Source organism: Sciurus vulgaris (assembly GCF_902686455.1).
Source record: "Sciurus vulgaris genome assembly, chromosome: 7".
NCBI classification, from domain to species: Eukaryota; Metazoa; Chordata; class Mammalia; order Rodentia; family Sciuridae; genus Sciurus; species Sciurus vulgaris.
The window spans coordinates 139145186-139153189 of record NC_136467.1 but is presented as its reverse complement, the minus strand read 5'-3'; the positions used below and the strand labels follow the sequence as shown (position 1 = coordinate 139153189).

Below are 8004 nucleotides of genomic sequence, written 5' to 3'. Positions count from 1 at the left end.
AGTTCTTTTCATTCCCATCCGAGAGACTGTTTCCTCTCCAGATAATGCAGATTTTTGGCAATGCATGAATTCAATTAACATTTTATTATAGATTACATAAAACTGGAAGGACTATATGACAAATGATAAAGTTATTAAAAGCCAAGTGGAATGTGGGAATGTGGGCATGTTGGCATTGACCCGCATCCCAGCTACTGGGGAGCTGAGTCAGGAGCGTTGCTTGTACCAAGGAGCTTGAGGGGAAAAGGAAGAAAAAGGAAAAAAGAAGGCAAGGGAGAGACTTGGGTAAACCATTTCCAACTTTCTTAATAGACCAAAGACTAAAATCCAGACTGTAGAGCTGTGGATGTAGCTCAGGGGTAGGGTGCTTCTCTAGCATCCGAGAGGCCGTGGGTTTGATCAAAAACAAAACAAAACAAAACAAAACCCAACAAAACAGATAAAGAGAATATGAAAAAGTAATTTCTGGAAAAGAAAATAAAATGGCTGATCATCTTATGAAGAGATATTTAACCTCAGACATTAATCAGGTAAATGCGAAATTTAGACAATGAAATGACTTCAACATATTGGTAAAAATGTGAGCGTGATAATAGCCAGAATTGGTAAGGGTTCTCTCAGAGGCTGGAGGTGTAGCTCAGTTTATAACATGGTTGTTTTTTTGCATGCTCACTAACACGCATGAGCGCGCGCGCGCACACACACACCCACACAAGAAATTCCAGCACCCTCCCCACAAAAAAAATCCCTAAACCAACCAAAAAATCAAAACAAACAAAGATCACTTTCAGCAAGACCTTAGGGTAATATAAATTGATAAAATCCTTTAGAGGCCAATTGCTTAATTGAATCTCTTGAGAGTACTAATTTAATATTGCTGGACCTATTGAAAATAACATAATTGGCCATCAATAGGAGAAAGGTTAAATAACTGTAGTATATTCATGTAAGAAATGCAGTCATACAGTTTTAAAAAGAAACAGGTTCCAATTTTGATTTTTTTGAAGGATTTCTAAGAAAAATTATTTGTCAAAAGAAGTTGCAGAACAAAACTTATGAGATGAGGCAATTTTTTCTTTAAAAAAACTCCAAACAGTATAATCCTACGTCTACATGCATGCAAGAAAGCATAGAAGAATACACACCTAGTGGTGAGGAGGACCAATAGGGGAGGAGAGTGGTAATAGGGGACAGGTAGGGTAGCAGGTATAAAGGTGGATTTGCTTTTAATTCATTCTTCCTGAGAATTCCTTTAATCAAATGTGTTGCTATTTTGCTTGAGCGATTAAGAGCACAAGAATAATCACACTGTGGTCAATCAGTTTGGTTATTCTGTGGTACTCACATAGTAAGGAGCCAACTATGAACCAGCAGCATGGCCAGCTGAAAAAACAGGCAGAACTTCAGAATAACTACATGGGAGAAAAAAAGTAGGCTTTTCATGCAATCCTCCCAGAATGCTCAGCACACAACTGCCTGGTTTTCCATGTCTAGATACTCTCATCAGAGTGAAAGTGGTATAAAGAGCCATGTACTGAAATCAAGGAAGAAATCAAGATAAAGTGTAAGAAATCAAGAAGGGAGATGGGGGTGTAGCTCAGTGATAGAGCCCACGCCTACTATGCACAAGGCCCTAGATTCAATCCCTCATTCCCTGCCAAAAAGAAAAGATAAGAAAAGAATAAAGATACTAAGAGGAAAATGTAGGAATTCCAGGGATTGAGAGGCCAGCATACTTAATGAAGCTTTTAAAAAATTTACTAGATATTATGGACCACTGGTGACTTGGGCATTATGGTGTCACAAAACAGTGGTTCACAAAGTGTGGGCCCCAAACCAGCAACAGCATCATCACCAGGGAACTGTGTTAGATATGCAAATTCTCAACCCCTGACCCAGACCCATTGCATCAGAACCTCTGGGGCTGGGGCCCACCAAGGTTTTAAAGAGCCTTCTTGGGGATCCTAAGGTGCACTAAAGTTTGACAACTGCTGCCTTAGACCAGGGCTCCTCCAAATTGACACATCACTGGGGTGGGGGTGGGGGGCTTGTTAGGCAGCACATTCTGATTTAGCAGACATGGGGGTGGGTCCTCAGATTCTGTGCTTTTTAGCAGTTCCCAGGGGAGGTCGATGCTGCTGTTTCTCAGACCACATTCCTGAGTAACTTTTGAAGGAAGATGCAGCAAGCCTCCAACTATTAGACAAAATAATTAAGGAACGTCAAATAGCCACATCCATTTATTTCCATTGGTATTTTAAAGGCTATGAGCAAGAAGAACACTGGTTTCTTGGAATGGCTTAAGGATGCATTCACTAACAATCTCTTTGCATAACTCCAACATGCTTCCCGAAAGCTCCAAGTATTAGCAGTTACTTCTGATTTCTTATTCTCCATTCCTTTTTCCAGATGGAGAAGGCTAGGTTGGCCCACGGAGCTATTTGCATCTCAAGGTCACAGAGACCTCCGGCTGGCACAGGCCTCCTGGCTGACCTGGCCACAGTTCTTTCCACAGGCCCTTTCAAGCTGTCTTTGTCGCCACAGTGGGAAGTAGTGACAGAGCTCCTGAGATCAACACGGCTGGGTCTCCCTTGTAAAAGCCCCAAGCAGCTCCATCTGTAGGCTCGAGGGTGAATAATAGGAATCTTTATCATCCTTTCCGTCAGAAAGCATTTATTTAAAACCCTTGGCTAACTCACAGGGTGAGCTGGCCTGTCACACACCATCACATGGCATGGAAACTGGCAATTAAATTTAGCAACCCACCTCGGCAAATTCAGACCGGGATGTTTACAGGACAGCCCAACCCAGAAGGAGTTTTCATTCTTAAATCAAGAGGTCTCCAGAAAAAGGGAAATATGGCCCAAGTGAGTTATGCCAGATTATGAACACCTGTCCCCATCAATAACTTGGTGTCCTCCAATCGCTATGGCAGGACTCAGGGGGCCAGGAATGCTACTTCTGTACACAGCCCGAGGGACAGCTACTGGCCTCCTCGCAGAACTAGCAGCAACTCAGGAATGGGAGGCCTTGGCTCCAAGGACAAGTTGTTTGTTTACTGACTCCGGGGACCAGACCGAGAGGGACAGCCTTAACCAAAGAATAAATGCCATTTTCTCCACACGCCCGCTGCAATTGCAGCCTCTGGTTTATCTGTAACAACTTAGCTGAGCAACTGCAGTGGACTCTCCTTGATAGAGAGGTGGGCCCAGCGAGGAGGGTTTTTACTGGTTAACAAGGTGCAATCAGAATTATGGCCCAGATTCATGGGGAAGGTTCTGCCTGCGGACCAGGAGCCTTTTCAGTTATAAAGATCTTCTTTCTGGAACATTCTTTGGGTTGACAATTAGCAAAAGAACAATTTGTGTGCCCTTTTGGAACCTACCAGTGTGTGTCGGGATGTCTGAACAAGAGAAACGATGTTTTTCATCTTCACTGTGCACTAGGCCAGAGTTGGTGCAGCTGGGAGAGGCACGTGGAGGGAGGGGCTCTTTAGCCACATCTTTCCCACCCTGGATATGCCAGGGAAATGACATCTGCCCAGTTGCAGGGAAGGTTGGTCTCCATCCGCCTGCCTGCGGTGGGAGGGAAGAAGAGGACCCTCGCAACCCTAAAGAAAGGCGCCAGACCCCACCCTCTCCCCGCGGAGGACACGCCCCTGGTGAGAGTCAGCCGCACCACACCCACGTGAGTATCTGTTCTCCCACCTCACCCGATAGCACCTCCCAGAAAAGGGAACAAAACTTCAAGTGTCATAAAGCGGGCCTCCAGGGGAGGAAAAAGAGCAGCTGATAGTGGGAACTCGCCCTGCTCAGGAGCAGAGGGCGTGGCCCTCCTTGCTTCTGGATTCGGAGCTCTGGTGAGTTTCCAGGACCGTCGGGTAAGATAGAAGGCGCCAGAGCCTTGAAGCTTGGTAAAACCCAGCCTGCAAAGCCGGGTCCTCCCACAAGCCCTGGCTAACGCAGCGTTCCCCAAGCCAGGAGCTGTATCTGCCCAGCCCATCTTGGGTCCTCTATCTCGGTTTTCCCTTCTCTCCCTTCTTCCTTTCTTTCCCCTTCGTTTTTTTTTTTTTTTTTTTTTTCTTGTTCCTTTACCTGTTTCTAGACCTGCTGGCAAAGAGCTGCATTAGGGACATCCCTTGCCTGCGCTGGCGCGGGTGTGGCGCTGGCCGCCTGTTCTCGGTGTCTCCTGTAGGATGGGAGAATGGTCCCTCCCTTTCCTTCTCACGGATGATGTCAAGGGACAAACAAGATCGGAACATGCCTGAGAGGGAGGGCACGGCACGAACGCCGGGCGCTGTCATCACGACTCCTTCGCCCTTTCCAGCCCTTCCCCGGCCTTCTTCCTCCTGTCTCTCTCATCTCGTAAAGCAGGTTGTATCTGAAGAGTTGTGTTTGGCTCAAGGTCACGCAAGGTTGAGCGCCTCCGCTGGATTTAAACAAAGAGCAATTGAGCTCCTAATCTATGGCCCGGCCCATTGGACCACAGTGACCTCTGGTCTCTGTACCTGGAAGCCCTGCCCTGGTGGAGAAATAATGGGCCTGCTCTCCAGGTGGCGTGGAAACTCGTTGGGCGGCTCCTCCCGCAGCGGCCAGGCCAATCCAGCTCTCTTTAGTGTGCACCTCCCACCTGCCCAGCCGGCTTACCCAGCGGGGTTGGCCAGGCAGATGCTCCAGGGAGTCTGGGGATGCCAACGCTCTTTGGGAGTTCAGATGTGATGGACAGCCAGCCCGTGTGCGTTTCCCAGGCTAATTAAAGTGTTCCTATTCTTTCAGACTCTGAATTCAGTTCTTTTGCGTATGAGGCATGGGATTCAGACATGGCAGGGCAGACTGAGAACAGAAAGATGCCCTCTGAGCTGGGGACCACCACCCCAGCCGCTCAGCTCTGGGGACCAGTGAGGACGGATGGACTGGCTAAGGGAAGGGAGAAGCCAGGTGTCCCTCTGAGTCTCGCTCCATCCTGGGTAGGGGGCCTAACGCTAGCCCTCTGCACAGTTCCAGTTCTCACTTGACAGCTCAGAATTCAGCCATGGATCACATTCCCTGTCGAAGCCCAGGGTAGGATGGGGAGGAACTTCTTCCTGCTACTTCCACCTGGGCTGCCTTACCACTCCCAGTGGCTCTTCACTCTTCCAGCGGTCTCCACCTTCTGTCCCCTCTGCTGAAACCAGACTGAGCCCTGCTTTCTTAACTGATCTGTAGCTGGATCTTCTTAGGCCACCTGATCCATTTCACCAGCAAAGAACCTGAAACTCAGGGAAGCCACGGACTGCTGGAGCGCATGGGCTCATGGTGGGACGGGAGCCCAGCTCCCAGGGCACCTTAGCCAGATCTGTGGCTGTCCCCCTTTGTTGGGTGGGTGCACTTTGCATCTGAGGTTTAATCTGGGCCGTTTTTTATTAATAGGAAAACCCCAAAATAAACCGAAATTCCCGTTGATACACAGAAGTGGTTTCAATATTCTAACTCAGCCTTCCTTTGGAAAAAAAGAAGACTAAAAAAAAAAAAAAAAAGGTCTGAAAGTCATGATAAAAGATCAAAAGAGAAATTTGAGCATTCAAATTTTAAGTAAAAAGGGTGATCTTATTTCTCCTTGCTGTTTGCCTCTGCAGGAGGACCCCTGGCTGGGAAAGAGACTTCTCTCAAAGAAGAGCAGGCATCTCTCATCCCTTGTCTGGGATCCTGATGGGGACCACCAGGGCATAGCCTAAATATTTTTCAGTGACTCCTTGGGGCACATCTAGGAGCCTGACACCATCACAACCAGGCCCTAGCTCCAGGCTGCCTGCCATGATGCCCCTGCCTGTCTGTGTGAAACCTGAGTTCGGCACCTGCTTTGCCATTGTTCCGCAGTCTTCCCAGAAGGCACCTCAGTCATCAGGGCCTGGCAGAGCCCTGCAGGGGCCCAGCCTGACAGTGGTCTCTGACTCATGCATTATTCATGGTCTCTGAGCAGAGCTGACTGCTGCCCTGCAGAGGGATTCCTTTTTTTTTTTTTTTTTTTGTGGTACTAGGGATTGAACCCAGGGCTGCTTAACCACTGAGTCACATCCCCAGCCCTTTCTGTTTTTTTTTTTTTTTTTTTTTAATTTTTTTATATCGAGACAGGGTGTCGCTAAGTTGCTTAGGGCCTCAGTAAATTGCTGAGCCTGGTTTTGAACTTGTGATTTTCCTGCCTCAGGCTCACCAGCTTCTGGGATTACACCCATGCGCCATTGTGCCGGGCTCCTTTTAACTTCATTTTATCTTTTGTTGTTGTAAAGGACACATAATATAGGATTTACCACTTTAAACATTTTCAGCGTGCAGTTCAGGGGCTATAAGTACATTCCCCTGGTTGTGCTGTCTCTAGGACTTTCCCAGACTGAAACTCTGCAACCCATTCATCACTAACCCCATTGCCTCTTCCCCCAGCCCCTTCTTTCCTTCTTTCTTTCCTTCTTTCTTTCCTTCTTTCTTTCCTTCTTTCCTTCCTTTCATAGTATTTGGTATTGAACTCACGAGCCACTGCCCCCACCCTACTTTTAAACCTTATTTTGAGTCAGGGTCTCTCCTTAAGTTGCTGAACCTGGACTCGAACGATCCATCCTCCTGCCTCAGCCTCCTGAGTTGCTGGGGTGATAGGTGTGTGTCTCTGTGCCTGATTTCTTTCTATTTTCTATCTTTATGGATTTGACAGCTCTAGGTACCTCGCGTAAGTAGAAACAGGTATTTGTCCTTTTGTGACTGGCTTATTTCTCTTAGTGTGATGTCCTTTAGGTTCACCCATGTTGTGACAGGTGTCAGCCTTCCAAAGGCTGAATGATATTCTATTGCATGTGTGTAACATTGTGTTTATTCATTCATCTGTCACGGACATTGGGTTGCTTCTACCTTTTGGCTAGTGTGAATAGCACACACATGGATGTGTAAATGTGTGATTCCCTAATTTCAACTACCCAGAAGTGAAACTGCTGGGTCACATGGTAATTCTATGCTGAACTTTTTGACAACCTTCATACTGTTTTCCACAGTGCCCGCGCCATTTACATTCCCACCCACAGTGTGTGAGGGTTCCAGTTTCTCCATAGCCTTGCCAACCCTTGTCAGGATCTTTTTCTTTCTGTGCTTCACATTTTTTTTTTTTTTTCTTATTTTTCGGTACTGGGATCGAATCCAGGGGCACTTTATCACTGAGCCACAGCCCGGCCCTTTTTTTTTTTTTTTTTTTTAATCCTGAGACAGGGTCACACTAAATTGCTAAGGCTGGCCTCAAACTTGAGATCCTCCTGCCTCAGCCTCCTGAGTCACTGGAATTACAGGTGTGCACCACTGTGCCTGATTGTGCACCACTGTGCCTGGTTTTGATCTTTTTCTTTTTATAATAGCCATTCTAATGAGCATCAAATGTCTTTTAACTTTTAGTTTAATGGGAAAAGTGTTTTCTAGATATGGAGTAAAAATTTCGCAGTGCTTAAGGGGATGTATATATGAAATTTGATCTTCCACTCCTTTGACTGTGGATTCCCTGTTTTCCTCTTCAGAGGCAACAGTTACCCCCTTGGAGTGTTTCCCAAGATACCTATGTACAGACAAGCTCATTTATGTGTGTGTATACATCTTTTAAAGAAACGAATAGAAACATAGAACATACTTTGCCTTTTTAAACACAATATATCATTTTCCTTCTAATTTAACTGTATCTATAGGTGGGAAAAGCCTTAAATCTATGCAGGATGCAGATAACTATCCTTACAATCCTCATTCCTCCAACCTAGTTCAGAAAATTTGGACTTCAGAAAGATAATATATGCATATGCTATATATTTGTGCCACTCCCAGTAGAGACTGGAGCAGCATCCTGTCATCAAACACATTCATCTTTCTGCAGAGAAAAATAAGAATGCATTCCACTAAGTGAGATAAAGAGCTCCGCCTGGGTCAGAATCAGTTTTTGCCAGCAAATGGGTTTAGAAAGTTTTCAGTTTTCAGAGCTTTCTGGATTTCAGAATTGCAGGTTAGA

At 46.2% G+C, this 8004-nt stretch overlaps 1 long non-coding RNA gene across 1 annotated transcript; it reads left to right on the top strand.

The window, feature by feature from the left end:
- Window positions 1–2783: 2783 nt before the first annotated feature.
- LOC306665515 lies at window positions 2784–5006 on the top strand. Its single transcript, XR_013765057.1, has 3 exons — window positions 2784–2867; window positions 3545–3687; window positions 4105–5006. It is a non-coding gene; the product is annotated as an uncharacterized lncRNA (long non-coding RNA).
- Window positions 5007–8004: the final 2998 nt, after the last annotated feature.